Source organism: Ischnura elegans, chromosome 5, assembly GCF_921293095.1.
Source record: "Ischnura elegans chromosome 5, ioIscEleg1.1, whole genome shotgun sequence".
NCBI classification, from domain to species: Eukaryota; Metazoa; Arthropoda; class Insecta; order Odonata; family Coenagrionidae; genus Ischnura; species Ischnura elegans.
In genome coordinates, this window is record NC_060250.1 from 15,127,915 (window position 1) to 15,155,472 (window position 27,558).

At 38.4% G+C, this 27,558-nt stretch overlaps 1 long non-coding RNA gene across 1 annotated transcript in view; it reads right to left on the reverse strand.

Annotated features, from left to right (window-relative positions):
• Nucleotides 1-1,282: 1,282 nt before the first annotated feature.
• LOC124158519 overlaps nucleotides 1,283-27,558 on the reverse strand; it is a 581,141-nt gene continuing 554,865 nt past the window's right edge. The window contains exon 3 of the long non-coding RNA XR_006864821.1: nucleotides 1,283-1,326. This is a non-coding gene — a long non-coding RNA (uncharacterized LOC124158519). The remainder of the gene's footprint in view (nucleotides 1,327-27,558) is intronic.

Consider the following 27,558-nt stretch of genomic DNA (forward strand, 5'->3'; position numbering starts at 1 on the left):
ACACACACACACACACACACTCACAAACACAATTGCATTGCGAGTAATCTGCGAGCGCATGCTTATACATTCGGAGCACGGAGATGCAACGGAGCGATGATAGCTGCCGCGACTTCCTTTGGATACTCGCTCATTACCGAAATGATAATTAAAACGGAGGTTAGAACTCACTCGGCGAGAAGGCAGCGCCCCACGCTGGCGGTGCGGCGGCTCTCCGAGACAATGGAACAGAATGTTGATTCAGAAAATATTGAGGACGGCCGTATAGACAAGCAGGGGGGAGGATATTCAGAAGTCGGAATGTTTCATGAGGATATCTATCAAAAGGTTCTCTAAAGGCCTTCTGAGGCATTAAGGAAACTCTTTAAACATCGAAATGAATAAACACAGATATGACTTTAAATTACACGGGGCGAAGCTTTTGGAATCGCATGAAATAGATAACGAGTGAAGTACAGTTGGAATTTATTTCTGTAAGTACAAGAGGAAGAATTTTTTTCTCCGAACTTTGCGTTTCCCACCAAAATAACGAAATAATTAGAAAAATATCGTCCATTTATGATGATAAGTGGGGAAGCAAATCTCAATCCTTAATCATACGATGATTAACCATGCAAATTAGATTGCACTACCGAGTATCTACCTACCATAAACTTGGGCAAGATCAATAATCGTGCTTTTAAAAACTATCACGCTTCAAACGCTGCATCGTCGCAAGAAACCTGGCTCGTATGATAGATCGCATCAATTTTGCGATCATAGTTTGTTCCCAGAAGGAGCTAGCACTTTTCGAATGATCACGTTTTCTCTTCGTGAAGTCCGCATTGCGATCGTTAATTGTTTTCATAAAAATGAGCTTTTAAGAGCAGCGAAAAACAAAGCTTTCCATGGTGACACACCAACAAACCCTGAGTAGGCTTCAAGTGATTCGTTCGAGGCACTAAATACTCGATCACATCACAATTATTAGAAAATATCATTCTATAAAACCTATATGCTATCAACCATACTATAAAATTTTTACACGAAAAGTCGTACAAAGTAGAATAAAATTTTCAATTAGGCTATACAAAAAGGCATCAAAAATGTGATGCTACTCGGAACTAAATCACGGAATGGAAACTTGAAACTTTCCCTTCTCCAACTGCAACCAGAAGAAGGCGACAGATGCCTTTTTCTTCAGAATAAGACTTCAGAGGCATATGGATCAATTACTAGGCGCAAATATTAATTGAAATATATACATGAAATCCTACCTTTAGCGGCCTGGTGATGGTGACTGTCTCGATCGTGGTGGTGGGGGCCATCTTGCCCTCCGATGGTCGTCTGAAAAACAAGAGAAGAATAGAATTTATTAATTCGTAAAAAAAAAAACATCAAGAAAATGCCTTGAAAAAGACAACCATACTTTAAACGCTAAGTTTTTCTAAAATAAACGAGTACCACGTCATGACATGCAAATCTTTAAGTCAACCAACAAGTGAAATATATTTAACGTTTATGACTATACTTTATGAAACAACGAAATAGCATTTACCAGCTTTCCTTATTAGGTGATAATGACTTGCCACTATGCCATTGGCGTATTTTGAATTAAGAAAATATATTTAGTAAACAAATAAAATATATGGACAGGAAAAGGAAATTAACTTAGTGTGAAATCATGATTGAAAAAGTTTCCTTTTAGAACTAACCAACTAACTAGTTTAACTAGTTTCCTTTTGTAACCAACTAAAAATTTAATTTTCTTTTCCATCAAATGAACATATAAATTGATACCGACCGTTGCATTATGCATAGTGGCTAAGTTCTAACAACACGTATCTCAAATTCGGCCGGTTTGAGACAGGTATCTTAAACAAAGTGTAACAACATTAAAAAATAAAATATGAGCAAAGAACAACTCTTCATTTGCAAATTAATGCTTCTTTTTCAGTTTTATGAACTTTTGGTTTTTAATTTCAGTGAACAAGTAAAAGAAATTAATCTTTTTATTGCTCTCCTGAAAAGTTGCTATTTTTGAGATACGTGTTGTTAGCACTTAGCCATCGATATAGGAGTATTAAGTTCATTTAACAATTCTACCGATTTAGGCAGGTTAACATGGAGTTTTTTAGAAGTATTCTGGCAATACTAATCACTTTGACACTAATAATTAGAAGCAGACACAGCAAAACTACACCAATGCTATCTCTTTACTCACTGATACTTAATCACACAAAATTGAACAACAAACAGCCCTCAAGTGATGCCCAAACTATCCTTCTCCACGCCAAAAAGACTTTCACAGAAATTCTCGATTCTCGCCTTCTCCCATAGTTTCATTAGTTCCCCTCGCTTCCACATATTGACCCCAGCGTCACCTGTAAAAAGACGTAGGTATGCCTATATTCTTAAATATTACAGTGCTGTTTTTGGCGGCTCAATTTTTGCTTTAAACCTCAAAGAGCTCCAGAAACCGACCCAATTATTTCGAACTTGGAAAGTTCGAAAAGTTAAAGCTACAAAAGTTGAAAGATTTTGCGAAGAAAAGTTACCAATGTTTTAATTTAAACTTCCGCGACTAGAATTTTCACAGAATTCATGGAAATGTTCTTCCCTGCGTTCACGGTTCAAACAGTTTTTAAAAAACTGACGCAAATCACGTGTTCCACAGGAAATTATTAATATTGAAGGAGTATGGCTTTTAAAAGAAATTCACGGAAAAATTTTAAATATTGATCCAAATACTCAACATTTAAAACCGTTAGAGCTATTAAAAAAAAACACACCACACGGAACTTCAACCATGCATCGCTCTGCTTCAACTTTTCCAAAATTTGATTCCATTAAAGTCAAAAGTTTACATTTACTTGATAGACGTAAGACATATGACACACCAAACATCAAACGCAGAGGGCACCACATCATTCTAACGGTGACAGTTCCAAACTTCATGAACGTCTTTGAGTAGAAACCTAGGCTTTCAAAGTAATTGAAAGCAAGTATATAAAATAAAATTCCTGCAATTCCAAGCTCCGCATTTCACTTGAACATCGACTTCATATTTCGACGTCAACTTCTTTTTTTGTTAGTCCATTAACGGTCGAATAAATTCAGCCTACAAATAGGATCGCTAGAAATTTTAGAGACCCCTAGTCTGAGAGCAACTACGTACAAGAAAGAGCAAATATCACCTCAAAATATAATTTACCATTCCATTACAGCATTAATGCCTATAAGAAGTAATTTTAAACAATTTTCTGTTCTAAAAAATACCTTTTTCTCCTAAAAAATGGTAAAATATTTTAAGTAAATATATTCAAACCGTCGATTTAAAGTGCCTCAATTCACAATTAACATACATTTCCCAATTGATTAGAAGACTTCAAAGCCAAAGCGTCAAAGTCAAAAGATGAAAAATTCAGAGCATTCAATGTAAATTACTTCAATGCGCATTAGATGTGCAATAGAAAAACCTTTCCTAGTTTCAGTATCTTTGCCAGCAATTTTAATCAAGGAAAGAATAATTGGCAGTTACCACGCAAGTTACTTATTTCATATTCATACTTCATTCATATATTAAGGTATACTACCGATTACGGTAGGTTTTCATGGAGTATGTAATAAGCTCCATGACACTCTCCCTTCTTTTCTGGGACATCCCTCTTCAAATCACAATATGTCCCACTCCATTTCATCTTGTTCTTCCAGCTCTCTTGCAGACTGGATCAGACTATTCACTAGCCTTTTCTTTCAACTCTCACATGACAATACTCTACCTCTAACGTTTTTGGCCACTTAATTTTATCTTAAGTCTCACATTCCTATCTCGCGATGCTTTGCAAAACCTCGTACCCTTAGTTTTCTTGCGATTCATCCTCATGCCATACTCCTCGCACCGCTTGCCTAACGCATCCACTAGTGCCTACAGCCCACTCGCTGAGTAGCTAATCTTCGCCTGATCATACGAGAACTTCACTGATTTAAACATCATTCCCCCCACGTTTACTTAAGCTTCCCATTCATCCTACGTCTCCCTTGCCATCTCCTAAATGTATATTACGTAAAAAAGTAGCGGCGATAGAGAACAGCCTTACCTCACTCCTTTATCAATGCTTGCCCATCAAGATTCTCCGTTCCCTACCATCACTTGAGCAACCATGTACAGGAAAAACCGATCCTGATTTAAGTATTTAAAACGCATTACTAATGAAAGATAACTTTTCAGTTATAAATTTAGATCATGGCTGAGGGTGGGGAAGTAAGATAGAAAAGAGGTGAAGCGAAAGACTGAGAGTGAGAGAGCTTAGTAGATGGGGGGATGTTTTGGAAAGGGGGTGATGTAACTTAGTAAGGGAGGTCAAAAATAGCGGTCAATAAAGATCTCTAATTAAAATAGGCAGCTTGTTAATAAATTCAAACAGAGAGAATAAATCCTGATTAGCACCTTGTTCAATCATAAGCAAAACAAAAATTTGAAGGATAAAAAATATTTCAAAATGTATTAATTCCTACAAGCATCATAATATGTTCATTTCCGCCACCGTTAACGGAGCTAATTCACGTCTCCCTAGACATAACTTAAATTTGCGCCCTGTTTTACAACAGCTATTTGCGTACCGTTGAAAACGAAGTTACTCCTTAGTCATCAATTTATTTAACTTCCAGCAAGTTAAGCTGGAAAAGATCATCCCTATCGAGACGATTGTAATCCCTAAGACTTACTTGCCTCCCTCTCACCATCCTCTCAAGCAAAACGCAGCACAAGACGGAGAGGAAGGGGAAAACGGAAATGGATTCAACCCGGCGCGCCTCCGCGGATGGATGATTATATTTTCCAAACCAGCGGTGGATTTATATAAAAAAAAGAATTCCGAAATGAAATCAAACCACTTACATCTCTAACTTCTGAACCCCCCTAACTTCTTTCCCTAAGCCTGTATTCTAGAGTTCTGCGCTCCCCTGGGTTCTCCTCATCCAGCCATTACATCCGCCCCGGCGATTGCTCCTTTAAAAGTTATACATCGGCCTCTCTCTCTCTCTCACTTATTCCACCAGATAAGGTGGAGACCGTTAAACTCGCGCGAAACCCCACGGGAAGATATCCCCCGCCGACTTGCCGCGCCGCGAACTTTTAAACTCATCCCACCCGAGGGAAGAAGTTAACCTTTGCAGAAGGCACAACTTGGAGAAATTCCCATTTTGAATCGTGCAAACTGAGGTAGGCGCGTGGAGTGTATCCATACAAATGAAGGTCGGCTCTTGAGGAATTATCTAGCCACTCCCCCACCCTCACGCCTGGTGAAGAAAAAAGTCCTAACGCACCGTCCTACTCTTCGTTATAGGAAGTGACAAAAAACAGGCAACGGCGATTCTTCCATGAAGAATGCACTCGATATTAATGGGATAAGGTAGAGAAGCATAAATTAATTTTTCACCACCGAGTTATTAAAATAACTAGATGTTAAGTTGGGATGTCACGAAAGAAGTTACTCAAAAATATTTATTTTATCTATTTACGAGGATATCTCAGGAACTTTCCGAAGAACTTGGGAAAAAATGGAAGAAACCAATATAAACGCAGTGTTAAATCATGTTTTATGTAAAAATAGGGTTCAGATCTGTTAGTTTCACCTTAAATTGAGTCAGTTGTTTAGTTAAACCTGCTGGTTTAGAGATTTTCTCGGGGCTGATGTTGGTTTCTTCTCTCTTTGTGGGTTCCCGCCCTTTATTATGGATGTTATTAATTACAGGTTTTCGTCAAGAATTTAGCAAGGATTCCGACTTAACTTAGAGGAAGCATATAAATATTTAAGTACTCTTCTGATTAAGTTGGGTTTGCACGGAGTATTTAAGAAGTATTCTAGCAGTCTCCACTCCCTTAATGGACTTCCCTCGCACATTACACACCCCTATATTTATTGCTTCCTTCGTCTCCTTCTCCATCCTATTTAGACTTCTTTTCTCCCTTCTCGGATGCTACTGATGGTAGGTCCCCGCAAGGGTTTCGCAAGTTGACGACCTCGTGGACCTAGCTGAACTCGCTGCCGCAAACGACACCCGCCCTTAGCGGACGGGTCCCGTTCGACGAGTTCCCGCGGCTCATTTGATTGTATACCAACGTTTCCACGGAAGACATAGTTGGTATGGTTTCCCACTTCCATTCGAAGTAATTGCTAATTAATCCCACCAGTGCAGCTTCAAGGGTCATAAGAACACGCAAGCCTTTCCCTCGCGGGAAGGTTGTAGCCCAAGACTCAAAAATATGGCGACAATAAATGAATGAACGGAAAAAATGTTTTATTTCCATAAGCAACTAATCACAACAATCACCACGTAGTAAAAAAGAAAAAAAACCACAAGGATAAACTTCCAAAAAATACCCAACTGATTTTTGCAACTGGATATATAAATATAATATTAGGTTGCTTCTTGTTATGATAAAATGTGAGCCCGCACAGATTAAGTTTTTTTTGTTGTAAGTTTTAGCGTCAATATAAATTTTCCACCTGAAACGAATCAACTCAGTTAGAGCGTAGCCTCCGAGACATACCTACCGGAACACCCGAATTTCAGTTTTTAACAGTTTGAAATTAGTAGGCCTGGTTTAAGCAAGTCCTTCTGGGGATATTATAAAAAATCCATTATATGACGCTATTGTGGAATAAAATATTTGGAACTCACACCTTCCTTGGCTATCCAACACAAAAGCACATTAAATGCAACTATGAGAAATGGCGCGACAAATATTTAAATCCAATGTGATAAAAGCTTTTAAACAGATCCAAAGTCAGGTTATTTTTACTGCAGACAGCTATTTCACGTCGGAATATTTTATTGCAAGCGATTACAGGATTAATATTAAGAAAACAGACACAAAGCAATAAAAATATTCCCCCGCGAAACGGGAAGGCTGTTTGCGACGCTGGAAAGGTATTTTCCTATCTTTTTTATTTTATACAATTATTTTATGAGAAAATTGGTGGATAGAGGATTTATTTTTTTTGTGTTGAACATAAAAAATTCATTCATCAAACGCACATCAATGAAAACGAAAATAATATTTTTGTCAAATTTTTTTCAGGAGAAATCAAAAACATCAGTACAATAGACGCCTTATTCCATTTTTTTATACTGTAGCTCCTGAGAGACTTTCGGAAAAGGAATTAGTTGCAAAAAAAAAATAAAAACAAACATTAATGACACATTTCACATAAAAACGCATGAATTAATTTCAACCGCTTTATCATGCATTGGATATAATTGATACTGATAGATTTGATTAGCTTTTCGAACGAAACCCAATTCCTTTTCTTCTGCCGATTGCTGACATTGAATTCCAATTTCAGGTCAGAGCACATGGCCCTATTATTCCATCTACGCATTCAACGGGTAAACGCTATCATTCAAGTATTTAACACTGGGAGGGCGGGAGTTCCGCGCTACCTATAAGGACGACTAGGGGTCATTTGACCCCTAAAATGTATTTTGGAATAAAACGCCTCATTTCCATCCATTATTCAGTTTAATCGTATTAGCTGTGGAATCAATTCATTAAAAAACACTATTTAAATATCATAAATAGTGTTTTTAATGAATATATAAATATAATTAAATATTATTTCCATTTTCAAAAGTTAAAAACAAGTATTTTAAAAAACCTGGCATAGAACCGGGTACTTGCTGGTTCAAAATGAAGCAAATCATCTACCACACTAGCCTCTTGCTGATTATATGCTATACATAGCACAAAAGAGCCCACGGGCAAGAAAAGCAGTAGAAAATAGCGCGAAAACAAGTTGTGGGTCAAATGACCCCCAGCCGTCCTTCTACGCATAACACGTTATAAAAATTTTAAACAAAACATTATAGTTGAATTTTCACTAATTTGTCAAAACATAGACCAAAATGAATAGAGTGAAAAAGTTTCAAAATTAAAAAAAAATATTTTAATGTGAGAAAAATAAATTTGAATCCCGAAAATTGGTCAAATGACCCCTGCCGTCCTTCTGGTGTTAACGATATTTATACAGGAATTGTATCCCCTGCGTCGTCCCTCGAGAAATTATCCACTTACCGCGATCTCCTACCAAAGGATTCCTCTTTTTTAAGATCCTACACATTCACACACTCACACACACGCGGGGCCACCGTATAGGGGTCGAGGCAAAGCGACCACACGGCCACCGTGGTCGCTAATGGGATTTAGATACGCGCCGCAGAGGTCGTAGCAGTAAAAATAAAAAAGGTAAGGAAAATTACGGGTCGTGTGGCGATGTTGGTCCAATGAAAGAGCAAAACGCCACCAGAAACTCTCTTTAATTCCCACCGTAAGCCTCCCTATCCCGTACACGCGAGTTTTTTTTTCATCCGCCGCAATCCGCACCTCTCTTTTTTCCCTTGTATTAATAGCCTTTTTTTCAACTTGTAAAAAACATTAAGCTGAATTCAGGAACCAATTTATTAAGACTTATATTTGAATCATGCCACTTTGTGGTAGTGAGACATGGACTATAACAACAGTACAAAAATCAAGGTTGGAAGCTTTCGAAGGTGGTGTTATCACTTCCCGTGCAATGGGAGTAATATTACGCCACGTGAAATCCTTCGATTTTTGCTACGGGCGCAATATAACGTCATCTGTCTTTTGAAAAACTCTATTTGACTATTTAAAACTATTTCGATAAAAAAAGGGGTACTAACTCTAAATGAAGAAATGAAAAAAACAAAAGCGAAATGTATACTTTAAATTATACTTAACGCCTATTCCTCGCATTAAAGGTCGGCTATTAAGAAATAACACAAAAGTATTGAAAATGGCCAATAGTGGTGTATAGATCTGTAGTACTAAGGTCAGCACGGTTATTGTTAAGGAAGAATGATAGAAGATGACATGGATAGATCGTGTGATTAGTGTGTAAGCTTTAAGAAGGGCAGCAGAGAATTATTTTAAAAACCTTGGGTAGTATACGGGACAATTTAATCGCTCACAGAGACATGAGACACGATAAATGAATGAAAATCAGCGTTGAAAGACCGCAGGAAGGGAAGAACGTAGAGGTTATCCCCTGATGAGATATTTGGAGCAAACGATGAAGGAAATAAAGCATAATAAGCATGATGGTGTTAAAAAAATAAGCCGATATGAGAATTGAGAGGAGAGCTGCGTCAAACCAATCTTAGAATGATGAAACAACATTGCAGTTTTCTTCCTCGCAAGGGCTGTAAACAAGAAGAGTCATTACCTCCAGGAGTCGTTACCACTGTGGTCATTTGTGAGGCCGAGTAGAAATCGCGAAAGATGGGAGGTTCAGTTTGAAAAAATGCAACAATGCTCTCATTCGGACGATCTCCAAGCGGGGTCCACCAGCGAGGTTCTTCTCCCCACTGCCGTAAAAAAAAGGTCTAGTGAATGTGCGAACGTGTCATAAAAGATCCGATACGAAGCATCACAATAGTACGTTCACAGCATCAAGTTTACTCAGCGGTAACGCGCATGTCAGGCGCATGCGCGTAATCGAGTTACTCTTCATGTAATACCGCCCCATCGTGCAACGGTCGTTGAGCTGGGTCGTTTGTATGTGCTATGCATTTTTATGCACTTGAGGGCAGCACCGTTGGCGAAAAAGTTTGAGGATTAAGTTTCTCCCCTTGGAGCCAAAATTTTCTTCAATTGAAGTTTCTAATTTTAAAGTTCTAAAGCAAACTGAACAGCATATTTGTTATCTTCCACACATTATTCTCTGGTAAGACATCTTTCAACAGTTCGGTGTCACCGTCAGCTCCGGTTATCCTGATGACATTAATGTGACAAAACATGTCATGCAAAGGGTATAATTATGTTTGGGAAACATTATTACTATTTCCTTTGTGAAATTCTCCTTGCAAATAATCGAGCCTAAAGCTACACTACACTAAAACTACATGTACGCACGATTTCGGAGTAAAATAGAATTCTTCAGAAAATGTAGTACATACGACTCGGATTTCATCTAATTTTTAATCCCTTCCATCGAATGTTATACCTCGTACTTTATAAAAGAAAATTTGAATAAGAGTTAAAAGGAAATGTGGGCGGAAATCGAGGAATCTTTACACGAAGGGAAAAAACATAGGAAACTTGACAGAAAGGATGATGAGTAGAGATTAAAGGTGATTGACACATGGATTTGGAGGAGAATGGAAGGGATTACACGTACAGACAGAAAAAGGCATGACTTATAGTTGTGACACGGAGAAGTTTTGTTGGAGCGAGTACCAAGTAGGTAGGAAATGTTAAAAACTTTGTTAGAGGGAAGATTGTTAAGGAAACTGGGAAGCGTGAGGAAGAGAATAGAATTTAAAATGCAATGGAGGTAAACTGCCTTGCGCAATAAAGAGGGAAGTCCAATGTGGGAAGGGATAAAAAAGCCATGTATACATCAGCCTAAGCCGCGATAAAAAATACTACATCTGCCTAAACCGATATAATATCTTTAATAACCAATACATCAACAAACGATCACGTATGGCCAAAGGAAAAAATTAAAGCGGGTAATTTAAAGATAAAGAAGCAGGAAGAACAAGCCTGTCGAACACCTAATATTCGCTCCTACTCAATTATTATTTAAAATTCTAGTGCAAATGAATTTATACACATTTATTGTTTTTATGCTTCAATAAATAAGTGATAAAAATAAATTACTAATAAGGAATTTGGAATAGTCATTAGAATTGATAGAGACTGATTCCAATAATCATTATAACATCATGGAGAGTGAGTAAGTAAAATGATAATGAGAAAAAAGAATGAAGATGTGCTAGGGATTGTGAGTGAGGAGGAAAAACATCCACGGAGGATGAAAGTAATACAAAAGGTACGGCTGAATTTAGTGCTGAGGAGATAGAAGTGACTATAGCGACCGATAATATTTGTAAATACCTCGAGACAGTTTTTTTCATTCCAGAAATTGTACACAAGGAGAAGGGAGCGACAGGGATGAATATTTAGATCCAATATACACATTTTTTCGCCGATAGAAACTAGTACACCCAATAGTAATGACCACGCAATTCCCTTTGTAAATCCCATGGATTACCCAAAACAAACCCTAACAACGGTAACCATGTATCAACGGCCCTGATGACACTAGATTGCAGCTAAACTTGTTAAATGTAATAAATTATAAATATTGAACGGAATTTTACGACGATTTACTTTTCGGTGAGAAAGGAGATGCTGAAAAGATGATTGAAGTATTCTATAAATTAAGGTAGATTTGAATGGAGTAAATAGAAGTATTCTGGTAGTCTCCCTTCCCTTCTAGCATGTCTAGTGCTTTGTCGATTCCCTCTCCTCTATGTCCACTATTACCTTTCATTCTATCTAAAAATCCTAATCTCTTTCTTCCTCTCCCTCGTTTACCCAATATTCTACCATCCAACACTGTTTTCCACATCCTCTCCCCGCACTGCACTCGCTCATTCCGTACCTTCTGTCTCCGGAAAAAGAAAATAATAATGGTGGTCAAGGGGCGGAAAGTTTTGTGCCGAGAGAATGAGAAGAGAGGGGTGGTTGGGGCAAGAGTTGAGTTTGGCCGAAAGGGTGCTTCGGAGGGCGGAAATGACCGGAAGCCGCGGCCTCGAATTATGGCCTCGCCTCGGCGCGTTCAGGGCGACTTGAATGTCGAATCGAACGGTGTGAGCTATTTCCCTCACCCTCTCCAGCACTCTGAGCGCCCCCATCTGCCAGCCACCACCGGAGAAGAATTAAAAAAGGGGCGAGTGACGTCGACGACCGCGGAAGGACGTCAAATTCACCTTAATTCCCCACCGTTAGCGGCGGTCACGTGGCCACAATGGCGCGCTGGACGAGGCGAAAATGAAGAGCGAGCGCCACAACGGCCGTCCGCGAAATTACTCTATCGGCGGGTGGTTTAATGTTCGGCGGGAAATTACCGAACGGCATATTGGCTTCATTTCGAGCGAGGTACCGCCGACGGGAGACAAGCAGGACGTGTCGAAATCGAAATAACTCTTGGGTCGTCTCTAATCTTTTAAAATGTAAATCTGCATTTCCTTCAGACTAATACTACATTTGACCCTTTTACTTACACCAGGCCGATATATCGGCCCTCGCTGGTTAACTCTTTATAACCCAATGGTGCTTCTAAGCCACAACAAAAATTTTTAAACTTTAAGCTCTATTTAGGAGATATCTAAACTAAATATTATTTTTTAGTGTAAATTTTAAAGACGAAATATTTAGCAGCCAGGATAATTACCATTGTGCGCTAAATTTTCAAGTTTTCAAAATGAAAAATCTTGAAATGTGATTTCTCCCAGAAACAGCTCTGTGTTAGAAAGAGTTAAGCAAGAACTGCCAGGGGCCGATGTATCGGCCCGACTTTTTTTCGCGATTGTGGCCTTTTCAACGTCTGTAATTTAAGTAAACCCCCATAATATATCTTTGGATTTAATATGTAAATATATGTTAAGTATCGGAAAAAATCTGGATGTATTAAATAAAATTAAGTAGAAGAAAAATTTTATAATCTAAAATGTTACAAAGTCCGCAAAATAGCCTTGGCAGTCTTCGCCCACCCCACCTGAAACGCGCTGGCAGTAGAAGGGCCCTCATACTTGCTCCAACCAATGCCCAAACAGTTATTCCGGCTCCAAACGAGCCAATCTGGTTTATGAAATTCCAACATCCCAAATCGACAAGTTAGCTTCGTAAGCTGCGACATACTTTTATGAAACAACAACATTATATATATATGAAATGATATATATTTTTTTCTTTGAAATTTGGGCATGAAAGAGGTAAAATGAAAAACAATTTAGAAAAGGAATGGAAATTGAAGATTTGCAAAGTAGGGTTTAAGAGGAAAGGAAACTACCTACTCGACAACATTTATATGGGAAAAGAACATTGTACAGGGCATGTTATCTAAGGAGCGAAATTTAGGAATAAGTTTGGATTGGTTAGGGTTTTCACAAGGCTTCTCTCCTCTTATAATCTTCTTATTACCTCCTCATTGCTCACTGGGTCGATCCATTTCATTAGCCAGGGTTCCCATTCTAACTAAATTTTAAAATTCACGGTTTTTTTTTCAGGTTTTCACGGTCTAAATTGCGTCAAATCCACGGTCTGTTGATAAGCCATTTTAGGAAGAAATATTGATCACTGGCCGCACATTAACTAAAAATATAGCAAACGCGATTAACGCCCGGAATGCAAACGCAGCAATGAAAGTGCTCTTATGAAGTCGCCTATCGTTAGCAAAATTTAGAACCGGGTAAAGGTTTTGAGTGGGAAAATGAAGGATGATAGGGAAGTGAACAAGTGTCTGATTTCTCGCCAGGGTTGATGATCACTTTGGTTGAAGGTCTTCCAATCACAGCCTCAAGGTCTGTGTGTCGAAATGGCACGAGGACCAATAATTGGGCTTCGAATATATGCGTGCAGATGATGCGTGGGCAGTGTCTGCGAGTGACTGACCTTGAAACATGATTGACACATCGATTTTTCTTCTGATCCGTCAATCGTAGTTTTAAAATCAAGTTTGAGAGATTTTTTAAGGATTTACGACGAATTTCACAGCTATTTCCAGGTTTTTTCACGGAAAACGAAATTCACGGCTTATTCAGGGTTTTAAGGGTTTCACGGTTGAGTGAGAACCCTGTTAGCATCATTGCTCTGTAATACCACATTTCGAATGCCCACAACCTTGATTTCTCCGCGGCAGTGATTGCCCTTGCCTCAATTCCGTAGAGAGGCACCCATCCATGTACTTAATTACAAAACTTAAAGTCAATAAAGTTTTACAAGGGTCAAGATTGAGTGTCACCCGCCCAAAAGATTAAACCCTCCTTCCCCAGGCCCATACGTATAGCAATCCTTTTGGCAGTTGGCACCCCCGGCTGGCATCATATTTTCGACCCCTTTTGGCGACCCTTCTGGGACTGAGTGAAACGAGAGGGCCAGAGTTCCTTACGGCCTCGTCGTATTTCTCGCGGGGACATTGGCAACGACCCAAGGGGACTGATTGGAAGCAGAGACCCACGGTCACGTGTGTATTTGTTCGTTGGAGCGAGGGACGCAATTAGTGCGGGAGAAGAGATGGGAACACCCGAAGACACGGCAAGATATGGAAGAAAAGGTCACACCGGGAGAAAAGAAACACAGAACCTAGTAGAACGAGCTAGCACTGAGGGACATCAAACTACAGCCTTAATAGTCTGTAAACATACAATAGAATAACATGGAGATTATTATCATCGTGAAAATTGATGTATCTTTTGGTTAAGGATTTTTTTCGATGTAAAATAAGTATTCATTGATGCGACACATATAACTTGCACATATATCGGCGGGACTTAGGCTCAAATGCGTTCAATTATTGGTTGACCACAAAATATGATTCTCACAATTAAAAATCAAGCATTCAACTTATTATTTGTACACGTATTACTCAACAAAAATGTGAAACGCTGACCCAAACAAAAACTAAAATTCATTTAGCGTTAACAAACTCCTAAAAAAAAGCATTTATTGGGATTGCCAAAGAAAACAAGTTTTCGTAATGTAATACACACAAAGTATGTTGTTTTTTAATGTTCAGCCCCGTTGAATTATGTTTCTCGTACACAGAAATTTCTATACTCATTGGTAAAACAACATGTAACACATCTGGAAGTCTCACTATCCTTACTACTAGTTCCATTGGAAAATTCATCTGACTACGCTCTTCATTTAACGACGTGCTGCGAGAAAGGAAAAGAAGAATTTAGAGTGTGCCAACTTTGAAGAGATTGAATAAAACAGAAGAAAAATATTACAAGAGACTAGGTACCAGTTATCTATTCGCTCCCTTTACGGTTGTACACATTTTTCACATAGCAGCATATCGAAGGCTAAGTTCTAACAACACGTATCTCAAAAATAGCAGATTTTCAGGAGAGCAAAAAAACGATTAATATTTGTTACTTGCACACTGAAATTAAAAACCAAAATTTCATAAAATTGAAAAAGAAGCATTCATTTGCAAAAAAAGAGTTGTATTTTGCTTGTATTTCATTTTTTGAATGTTATTACGCTTTGTTTAAGATAACTATCTCAAACCGGCCGGATTTGAGATGCGTGTCGTCAGAACTTAGCCATCGATATACGCAATAAAATGATTTCATCGAATAATCTATAGGTAGCTCTCACATCCAACACAGATATAACAGAAGTAAGAAACTTGGGAAGATAGGTCATTTCATTACGACGCGCTAAGACGATCACCAAAGGCCTCGGGCTAAGGAGCTACGCCCGCAAACAGCATCGGATTAACCATTCCCCCCCCCAGCTGGAACCCTCAATTCACTCGCAGTGCGTGTAATGACGGCATGGTCTGCCTGCAAACTCGCTCCCAATTCCACTGATAGACCTCAACGCCCGCGCCGACACTGTGCGCCGAGAACTACTATGTGGTCGGCCCCATTGAGTCGTCATGCATCACATTCGAGAGCCTTACTTCTTTGAACCACATAACGATGCAAAGCATAAAATCACTTGTAAATAAAATAAGTAATTGTAACGGGCGTGACTTGGTGTGAATCCTTTATCGTATGAGTTGAACTCCTGATCGAACTAGAATATCTCAATATAAAAGTAAAAGTTCCTGATAAAGACGTGTAAACGTTGGAATCGATTGAGGGAATAAATTGGTAAGGAAATTACAACGGCTGTTAGTATCTTATTACAATGAATCTCCACAAAAAGAAATAGTCGACAATCGATTTGATTCTACGATTTTTTTGTTATGTGTTTTTTTATATTTGTGGATCTTACAAAGTTAATTTATTCGATATAACAATTGAATGGTGATTTACATCGAAGGAGATGCTCAAAACAAAGCCCCTACGCGGAAGAGGATAGTTAAGAGATTCTTAAGAAACTATAAGATGAGATGAGAAAATCAAACGAACATAATAGGCAGGAGGGATTATAAAATGGTATAACCGAAGAGTCCGATCAAGAGTGCATTTCTTTTCGGTGCGGAAAGGTGGAAATTAGGGACAGAGGACGAGAAAAGACTCGAGGCATTCCTGATGTGGGTCTATAAATTTAATAATTTAGGATGGACGAAAAAGAATCAATTAATATTTGACCTTAACTAACGAGAGCTTTGAGCGAGTACCAACAATACGATTGCCAAATCTAACCTATTTTTGCATTTTTTCAAACAATTATAAAGGTACATTTTCGTCCAACCTTTATTTTTTAATGTCCTAAAAAATCCAGAGTATGAAATAAAAAATGTCGTAAAGGCTGGATATCCAAGAAAAACCGTTTTCATGGTAACTGCAAAGCGCATCCAAAAAAATGTTTGCGTTGCCATAGCTAGTTTGCGTTTGCTATGCTCGGTAACTAAGGAATTGCCTCCCCATACATATGGACAAAAAATGCTTAAAATTGTCTCCCCTAACACCTTCTGAAGTATTGCAAATTCTTCCTGAAACACCCTGTATATACGCTAGGAATTCTATGATTTTACAGAAAAACAAGTTTATCATGATGTGAATTATAGTATCATTTATTGCTATTTTATTATGTTGGTGGCTGGAATCATCAAGTGATCTCGCGACGACAGATTGAATCGCGTTAATTTGTAGCTTGTATTTGTAGTTTGTATTTGTAAACCTTCAACGAACTACGACATTGAAGATAGGACATATTGGCTAATCCATTCACCCTGAAGACGATGGCAGACTTAGCCTTCGAAACGTCGCTCCTTTACGACACGGTCCCAGTAATTGTTGGCATGGCATATTATTTCTGTGTCTTGAAACTTTGTCCGGTGTCCATTTTCTAAACTATGCTCCGCCACCGCAGACTTACGGAAGCAGTGGAAATCAGACTTGAGAAGAGAAAAATGAACAGAGACGCCGGCTTCCACCTGAGCAATGCGTGGAAACCAGCCCTTACCCTGAAAAAACTGAAGGGGAAGAGGACACGCATTGGCCCGACCGTCGACCAATCAGAGCCCACCTGAACCCAATGCGAAGGTATGTAAGACGGACACATCTTGTCTAACCCATTCACCCTGAAGACGATGGCAGACTTAGCCTTCGAAACGTCGGTGCAGAAAAACCCTTGGATCCGGCTGGAAACCCCGAGAACTCTTCCTCTAGTCTATTCCCCGGGAAAACCTTAGATCCTTCGACATTGAAGATAGTTTCCCACGAGAGATTTCTGAGTAAAACCCTTCATTCATCACATATACAATATTAAACGGTTTTTCCCTGATTTTTCACATGGCAAACATACTTGTCACGCTGCTACGTCATCCACCCTCTATACCGATATTACTACGAGGCAGTGATCCCAGGGAGGCGGTCTCTCTCTTGGTCGCTGGCGAACTACGTGGTGTAATCGATTGCCCACCTAGAGTAATAACGCGCTCGCGACAACAGCGACGCAATGCGAGAGCGAGGTGTACCTACAGTGCAAGTGACAGTCGGCCGGTCAGGCAGGACGATAATTTGAAGGGCCTCTGGGATGAGGGGGGATGGCGACAGTGGCGACGCCACGCGTTCCGAGCGGCATTACCGCATGTGATCGCTCCGTTATCGGGCACGCCGCCGACGGCAGAGAGAGGAAAATTTAACAACGCCCAAGGGATGGACGGCGGAGTTCCAGTCCCGATATGTACACATATATACATTCGAGACAACACCTTTACTCCATCATATCCCTACATTAATCAAGAGCAATCACGTTCACAACGATAAGCGGCAAGAGTGCATTTTACTACCGTAGATGCCTAAATATGATAAACGTCGAATCGTACAAGCACGAAGTGAGAGAGACAAAAAATCAACAAATTCACCGTAGGAGAACATATTTTCCACGAGTTATTAGCCATTAAATCCAACAGAACACCGTGAATACAGTTTAATGGAAGATAAAAACTTTTATAGGATTTAAATACTAAATTCTTGCGCATTAAAACGGTAGTTCAGGTGATAAGAGCGAAAAAAATAAAATTTCGTGTTCTGAACAAGGTACTTCATTGAGTATTTCGTTCCGCTTTCACGAGCCAATCCGCGATGAAGAGGGAATGACACTCATTACAGTTCACTGACATGGTCTCTTTCCGAATATTTAGATAAAATGACGTTCAGATAAGGATAACATGAAAAAATAGTACTCATGACATAAATGATAAAAACTTTTATTGGACAGATATGAAATATTTGATGGATATCATTATTTCTATACGCAGACCAATGCATTTATCTCCAACGTCTGGCAAAATTTAGTTAAATGAAAATAATAGGTTAAGTTATATGAACCCTTATTAGACATACGGGCAATTATTTCTCATTTCGTGCGAATAAAATCTACTTTGTAGGAGAAAACTATTGTAATTAGGCACTTACATCAAATGGCATTTAGAAATTGCACTGTGGAAGTACATCATCACCGTGGAATAATTATCAACATTAATACAGAAGATAGGACAAAATATTCTTGTTTTTTCGCCTTATTGATTTTTAAGAGCAATGTGAAAACAATTAGATAATATAAAGCGAATTTTTAAAAAGTTTTGCTTTTCGTTTTAAGTATTTCGCTCAAAATAGCGAGAACTTACGATTTCATTGTAGATTATGACTCCTGAAGCCCCAAAACTTCTTATAACAAGGATGTTTAGCGCAACCGATTGGGCTTGGAAGAAATTATAGGAATTAAAAGCATTTGATCAACGAGGAGGAAGGGGAAATAATGTTTTTAGGAGAAAAAATGCACACGAATAAGTTTCCGGGAAAATGCTGCATAGGGAAGTGGTGCACGAAAAGAAAAGGGAAGCTGCCACAAGAAATTTAAAAGTGGGACTGAAATAAAAATTTTAGAAGAAGCGATTGAATATCTACCTATTCATCATTTAAGCCACACTCGCTCAGCGGGTGCTTCAAGCCAAAGGCTGTCAAGTATAGTTAAGCTCACCCTTTTACGAACAATAGGCTAATAAATTTCATATATTCGGGGTCAGGATGTCAAAGGGGTTTCCCTGTATCACCTGTCATTGAAAGGCAAGGATATCCGACGAGGGTGTCCTAATGCTTCAGCTGGGTTTTTAACTTGAGACACTTCGAGATAATTAACCCAAATCTTTAAACCTATTACTCCAACAACCTTAAAGCGGTCAAATATTAAAGTATAAAAAGTCGCCCCCGAAAAGTTTTCACAACGGATTCCTTTTCCCGATAATTTTTGTTTTGGCTGATTATTTTACAGACCCGGGCTTATTGTTGGCCGTATATGTTTATGACGTTTGCCCCGCATGTCACGACAGGGATGACAGGTTATATAATCATTATTTAAAAACAGCATAAGCATTTGAGTTAAAAGAGAATAAAGTCGTATCGGTTTTAATCAATCTGTTAAAAATCGCCCATTTAAATAGAAATTGTTATTATCGTTATTATCGACTTTTTGCGATGTATCTGCCGGTTTATACGAACAGGAAATATTCACCATTCATATAAACGTGAATTCGGATTAGGCTAGGATGTTACGGAAGAGAATTCACCCTATCCTACATTGCTCGATCATACCTGGGACAAGAAAACCCTAATAATCTGGAAAATCAGCAGTAAAACAGCGTTTTTCCTCCTAGATTAGTGAGGTGTTTGTAAATTCCCCTGTTTCCAATTTCTATTTTAAATCTATATGATGACACTACGCAGATATAATTAATGGCTGAATACCGACGTCTTTCAATTTCAATATGTTTCCATTTCACCGACCAAATTTTGATATTTTTGGATTTTCTCTCTTTCCGGAGGCTCAACTGCATTTTCTTTTTGCTCCGATTTGTGCATCAATAAAATATCAGGTATATTGTAATCAATGTTTTTGACTGCTAGCATCCGTCAGTCTCAGGATAGGAATGTGTATGTGAAATAGTTCCAAGTAATGCATTACGTATTAGTATTACCACTGTATAAGTATTCTACAGATTACGGTAGCTTTGCATGGAGTATTTAAGAAATATTCTGACTGTATCCTCTACCTTCATGGACCTCCCGCCTCAATTCAAAAAGGCCGACTCCAATTCATTCTATCTTAAGATTCATTCTCTTCCTCGTTCACCTACATTCTACCCTTTAACATATTTTGCAATAAAAAGTCTACCCCGTCTCATCTTCACAATTATTACATAACGATGATTTAACCCCCTTGTTCGTTTCATGATAAGTCCGTCACAACACAGGGTATGATCCATAAATCAAATTATCGATGAAACCTCAATGCCACATCCAATTCCCTGCTTCAATCACGGTATTTCCACGCCACACGATATTTCCAATGCCATTGCTAAGCTGATACCTACAGACAATAGAGAACTCTAACGCGATTGGTAATCACCGAACTCGAACAATTAAATAAACCTCAGAACTTATCGTAACATGTTGCTTTTGAGTATTATATTACCCCGAGCAGACATTGAGTGAATTCCAACCCCAAAAAGCCAATATCTGATAATTAATAGACGCGCTGGGCTATCAGAGACAAGATAATTACAGAATGATGAGAGAATTAAAAAATCCAAAACTTTCATTGGCTGTCGATATATTCCTTAAAAAAACCTTTCAAGAGTTTACCTAATGATGCCTCGGAAATTGTAAGGTGCTCCATAACATAGAAAAAGCAATAGTTCAGTACTATTATCCACCAATTTATGCCAATGATGGAATGGGGTTTCAGTAATTTTCAAAAGGGTCATCTCGCTTATCACGAGGTTATTCATGCATAAAAAGTAAGAAAGAAACTCGTCAAACCATTTCAGTGAGCGGGATATCAAATAGAATGCAAATTAAGAGAAAATAAATAATAATAATAGCAATAATAACAATAATAGTAATATAATTATATTAACAATAATTTTCATTACTCCTACGTTTTGATTTTACAGCAGAATAGGAAATATAACAAAAGAAGGAGCTTAGGTCAAAGAAGGTTAGGTGACCTATCAGAAAAGAAAATAATAATACAGTAAACAATACATGAGTGTTTTAAAGAAATAGTATCAAAATTAATGTTAAATAGGGTGGTGACAGAGCTGGCAAGAAAGATGCGACGATCCATTATAACTAATGAGGGATGAAGATGACTCCGAGTCAAAAAAAAAACACTATTGAGGGAATTTGAATTATAATGACCTTAATGTACCAACCGACGTTGCAAAAAAGTTGCAAAAAAGAGGAAAGCATCAGGTGACGCAATTAATAGATGAGTTCGACTAACAAGGTACGTTTCCCGATGGCGAGAGACAAATTAAAAAGAAAAATTAAAAATCATAAAACTATTTTCAACAATGAACTTCTATTTATATGGAATAAAATATTAAAAAAAAAAAAGACTGAGGTCCGCATTTTCAGCCTTCGTCCGCGTATGTTGACAAAGATTCACTACAGTTTCACCAGCTATTCTGCTGGCATCATCGGGTGAAAAATGGCAAGAAGCTCCATTGCCCTCAATAGGAAAATTTTGTCACCGAAACCAGGATTTTCCCTCAGCCAATCAGGGAGCATCCTCAAATTTTCGCGGAATTATTCCTTTCCTCGATCTGTGGAGTTGATACACATAATCCCGATTGAAATTATTTGGTCTTCTTGGCGATTTCTACGGCCGTTATCTGAGGATACATTTCTCTTCTTTCGCTATCCGGCCATCACGGATTACGCCTGGAGTGAACTTGGACACACTAATTATTTGACAACGCTAAAAAAAACGCCACGCCTCGAGAGCATGACGGAATTAAGAGATCATAACTCTTTTTCTTGAAGCATTCTATTTAATTAAATAAATAATTGCCTAGCAACTACTTTCATTGACTAATAAAGCTTCCAGCACAATTCCACAATTAATAAGGGCACAATTTATAGAGCCCCAATGTTGCAATTACAATGTGTTTCGATAATCGCATCTACAATTATTTTACCACACACAGGTCATTAAAACTTGGTGTAAAAGGCAAAAATTATATTTGTAATAAATGAATGGAAATATCATTCCGTTCGAGTTCAATGGAAAGTTACTCTCACTAGAGTGCAAGGAAGTTTTCGGAGTAAAGAGTTTGGAAAATTTCATTGGAGATTAAATTACATGGGGGAAGCTGAAATTTTTTCATCATAAAGGACATAGTATACTCTTTACTAAGTACTAAGTACTTTCTCTAATCGATCCAAATCCACTACCCTTGCAAACACAAACTAAATTGAAACCAAAAATCTTTAACCAAGTAATTAATCACGTTATGATTACAGAGCGGGCAACGATAAGGGCAGCATCACAACAAAATTCAAATTTCCAACTTTACTAAATGCACCTTCCCCTTTTTTAGATATACATTCCTTGCCTCAAAATACACTGATAAATTATAATTTCATCACAATTCTAATTTTAATGACTATAATTTAATAATTAAATAATCATTTTCCATGAGGAGCGATTACGAGTCGATGAAAGAGAGGGAAAAATTTGGATTTAGATAGGTAAATAGCGATAGACATTAATTAACTGATCCTATGCTTGAAATAAAGGGTGACGATAAGGAATACTGGAATGGAAAAAACGGAAGGGCTATAAAAGACGAAATGGCGAAGACAGAGAAGGCTCCTTAACGAGCTCTCGCAATCAGAGGAAGTTTCCTTTTTTCTTCGGGACGAGGGGGTGTAGAGGGAGGCCAAAGTGTTTAGCAGCGGAGAAAAGGGGAATCAATGGAGGAGGAGAGGAACATTTGGGATTGAAGAGGACGGCGAGAGAGTGGCCGAGGACAATTAAGGAAGAAGGAGGCGGAGGAGGAAGAGGGCGAGAATTCCATACGAAGCATGATGGCGTCATCAGCGTTTCCGGGACGGATTCCCACAGTCGACCGTGGATGGGAACTACGGGACTTCCGGAATCTGAGGAGAAGTTGGTTAGGATTTCAGATAAAATATCTCCCCTCTACGTCAGCAACAGTATTATGAATGATTTACTGAGTAACGCCTTGAATAGAATAGTTTTATCCAAATTTAGAAGGGTATGTTTTTAAAAATTCAATGCGCAAACATGAGAAAGCGCTTATTTTTAAAGAAATTAGGATATGATGCTTTCTAGGCGTATTGCGATGTTGAAACCTACTGAAGTATCATCTGTCAGCGTTAGCACCCCACGGTAGCAACATTATGGATAATTTTCTGACTAATGCCTCCAATAGAATAGTTTCATTTAAACTTCGAAGGGTATGTTCACGAAAGATTCAATGTGCGAAAATGCGGAAACACTTATTTACAACCAAACATGGTTATAATGCTTTCTCTCCGTATGGCGATATTGAAACACACTAAAGTGCACATCATATGCATCCTGTGCAGCGATTTCAAAATTAACAGCATACTGAGAAAAAGACTCAAGAGTGGCGATATTCACATAATATGATAGATGGAATTCTTCTCTCATCACCTGTGCATTTCAAAACGAGTTAATTGATAAAACACTATGATGATGAAATATTGCACCAATATTTTTAGAATGTTAGGTATCTAATAGACCCATGATATTTTCCTCAAGCTAACTGCATTTCAAAAAGACTACTTTAAAACACTGTTATGTCAATCTGAAGTTTCCTCTCCACAAGCAAGCAGATAAAATTCGGCATAAAATAAGCTAGGGAATCATGTGCCGTCACAAATAAGATGCCGAAGTGAACTCCATCACGCGAATGAATGCAAGATTATAAGTAAACACTTCTTAGCGACACAAATTTTTACAACATTCAAGCAAAGAATTGTTGTTTTTTTAACCCCAATAACTCGATAAACCAAATGAGAATAATGAGGGTTACACATCTTATTCTCCGTCTGTTTTAATAATTCTATGTGTTTCCCGATGCTCCCACAGAAAATAATAAAAAATTTCCAGAAAATTCCATGATTTCCAAAAAGATTTCTGACGTCATGCAAATTCACTTATCATGTTGACAGCTCAATCCAACAAAAACAGAATAATATAACTCCACCTATAGTTGTAAAAGTCAATCGCCTTTTAACATTGATTAAAACACGATTGGCAATCGTTTCGGAACCGTGTGCCTCGTAATCGAAATCATAGCTGTTTCCTATAGCATGCAATAAAGTGGCAAAAGTATGGACTTGGTGGGGCAAGAGCCTTTCAGTTTAAATCTGATTAAAAAATGGCTTAATTTTCCCTAATTCCTCTTTTCTATTACTACTAAAATAATTCTCTCTAACAATATGCATTTTGGATATTATTAATTCTTAATTAATAATATTTATGGGGTAACTCCAGACAGTACTAATTAAAAAAAAACAAGAAAAACTCGAAACCTTAGCAAACATTACTGCTTCGAGTAAGAAGTTTCAAACAGTATAACGCTTTTTTTTCGTTTGTTGAGCGATCAGCAACAAATAAGGAATGCAAAATAAAAAAACAACAATTCCTAAGTTACTCCTTTCTACGGCATAATTTCGGGATTATTTTCGGGAGCCACGAGTCTCTGCTTTCGATCCCGATGCGTCCGGGAAAGGTAAACCTTGAAGACATCACCGAAAGCGATAAGAGAGAAAGGACTTTTCCGGAGTGGCAGAGGTTTCCACACCCACTCCACCCTCACTTGGTTGCAGGGACCCGACGAACCCTTACGATCAACTAGCTTCATTAGCGCCTTCTCCCTCCCCTCCCGCTTCCACCCTTCCCCTTAAATGTCCTAAAGAGGAGGTCGCAGCAGAATCGGAAGGGAGAGAAAAAAGGCGCTGATCGGAAGGAGAGGTCGCTAACATGTGAATCTGATTGTGACGTCCAGCGGAAATGCGTTGCTAGGATATTGGCCACTCTCCGCTCGAGAAAAAGTAAGATAAACTGAGACAATTATTCTCGCTCATCAGTGTTAAAATCTTATGACTGGTTAATTTCAACTCTATCATTAATCCTTTCCCTATTCCAGTTCAATTAATTATCTACAGGTGTCATTCCCCACCATCATCACAGTCAACAATCCTAGGATTGGTTTCACGCAGCTCTCCATTTCTCTCTCCTATCCGTAAACCTTTTCATAGCGACGCATTTATTCTCTTTTAAATCCTTCATAACCTGTCCCATGAAATTCATTCACCGCACTTCCTTGCCTCTCTTCACTTTCACCTGTTCTTCTACAATTATTTTCATCACGCCTCAAAATGTGGCCATTTAAATTGCACTATCTTCTCCTTGAGGTGTGTAGACGACTTATTTTTATTCTCACTCACCTCCGCACTACCTAGTTGTTCAACACTTGCGATTAGTACTTGAAAAACTCGGTGGCGGAAGTGGAAATGCCTTTGGTTGCGAAGACATTGCGGTTTCAATATGCGCACGAATGGTTCCTCCCCAAAAACTTGGTTCATTTGTGCACGTTTAAATGAGTTCAAATAGTGAAAACAGCCGTAAATCGATGACTAAGTTCTAACAACACGTATCTCAAAAATTGCAACTTTTTAAGAGAGCAAAAAAAAAACGATTAATTTTGTTTACTTGTGCACTGAAATTAAAAACCAAAAGTTCATAAAACAGAATAACCTTTGCAAACAAAGAGTTGTATTTTATTTTTTTAATGTTATTACACTTTGTTTAAGATACCTGTCTCAAACCGGCCGAATTTGAGATACGTGTTGTTAGAACTTAGCCATCGATATGTATCTTAAATACATTCAAGGCATAAGTTAATTTTCATGAGGGAACCTTCTTTCCAGGCTCTATATATTGTATCCCTTTGTCTCAAGATATGACCAGGCCACCTATTCCACACATGACGCATTTTACACCACAGCCCCCCTGCTTCTCCATTTCATTTATATAGCTCCTTAGTTCGTCACTTTATCCGTCCATTTTGAACAGCAGGGGTGAGAATTTTATTAAAGTAAATATTTAATTGATGTAACTAAAAGGTACATTCAAAAGTTGATACTGAATATTCCTCCAAATTTCTACTCGGAAATAAATACCGTATTCATGAGGTAGAAAAAGAGGGCAATTCAACAAAAGAAGAGCTATTAAAATAAAATGAATTTTTACTTTTCTACATGTATTAAATGCGTACGACGCCATCATCTTGCACTAGAACTCAATTACAACTGAACCAGGATCAGAGGAAGGATTCAATTCAGAAACACTTTGATGACCCGAGAATGAATACGGTCTCATCAAAATGGATTCTCCAATCCAGCGTTCCCGCTAACACGTTTTTGCGAAAAAATAATTATCTAGGTCATAAAAAATTACGCCAGCTCACTTACTCTTAATTCTTAAATTACCCACTACCTTAACTCTTCGCTATTACACCAAAAAATATGGCAGGAAAAGTTGCATCCAAGATTACGACTGTAAACGCACCACATAAATTTATCTCTAACCTCCCTAAATTTCTCCAGGCTGCGTGAACAAATATAATAGGTAAAGACTGGCCTATGTCGACCTCAGACCATTCCTCTACCATCACTAAATCAAGCCGACGGAAGAGGCGGTAACTAATCTCCCGCAACCTCCAGCGTTATTAATCCCTCCTTCCAAACCGCAGATAATTTAAGAGATGTGCGCACATATTTTTAAAAGCTTGTTCCCACGGGGTGGGCGAGTTAATCACGAAAAAGATATCGCCCGGAAGAAAAGGAAGCATTAAAAACAGAAATTCTTCTTTTCGGTGAATGTGTGAAGCATGAGGCTTAAAGAAAGGTAAGAAAGAGTATGGTCTTATTATAGGGGGGTGGGGGGTAGGTGGGAAGAAACATCCGCGAATGCTATTGTTGAAAAAATCCACCATGGGTAATTGAGATGAAGATCACGTAGATGATGACGCCGAATTTGACGAAACGAATACTATGAGGAGAGAAAGGTTAAACGGCTTGCGGGTAAAGCGAAAGAGAAGACGGAATTATCGCGAATTGTATTCTCACCGCCTATAGACGGAGTAAAAGATGAGAGATTTATTTTTTAGTGGCTTAGACACCACACGTGAAACGTTTTCAGAGGTTTGTGGGTCAAATACCCAACTTTCCTTTTCCTTAAAAAAAGATAATTAAAAAAAATGACCCTCCCTTCATATACTTCCCTCTTTTATTCACAATAAGGCCTACCATATCCATGTACATCTACTCCTAACTTAATCTAATCCTATTCTCTTCCTTCCTCTCCCTCGTTTACCCAAAATTCTACCGTATAATACTGTTTTCAACATCCCCTCAGTAATTGCTCAGTACTCGTTGCATCCGAACTTTCCGTCTCCCCCGTATCTCATTTAGAATCTGCCTCTCCTGACTCACCATGTCTAACACTTAGTCGTTCCTCCTCTTTTCCTTCCATCTCACCTTCTCCATTCGCTTATACCCTGAGGGACGAAAAAAATGCACGTGTGATTCACATTTCATGACTCGCTTCGCTTAGTACTAGGCCGTAATAAAGTACATAATCTGGTTATTCATTCCAGTATTACTAGAGGGAAAAAAGGTCACTTTAAAAAATTATGATAGGTAGACATTTTCTTCTTCTTCTTTTGAGCTGAG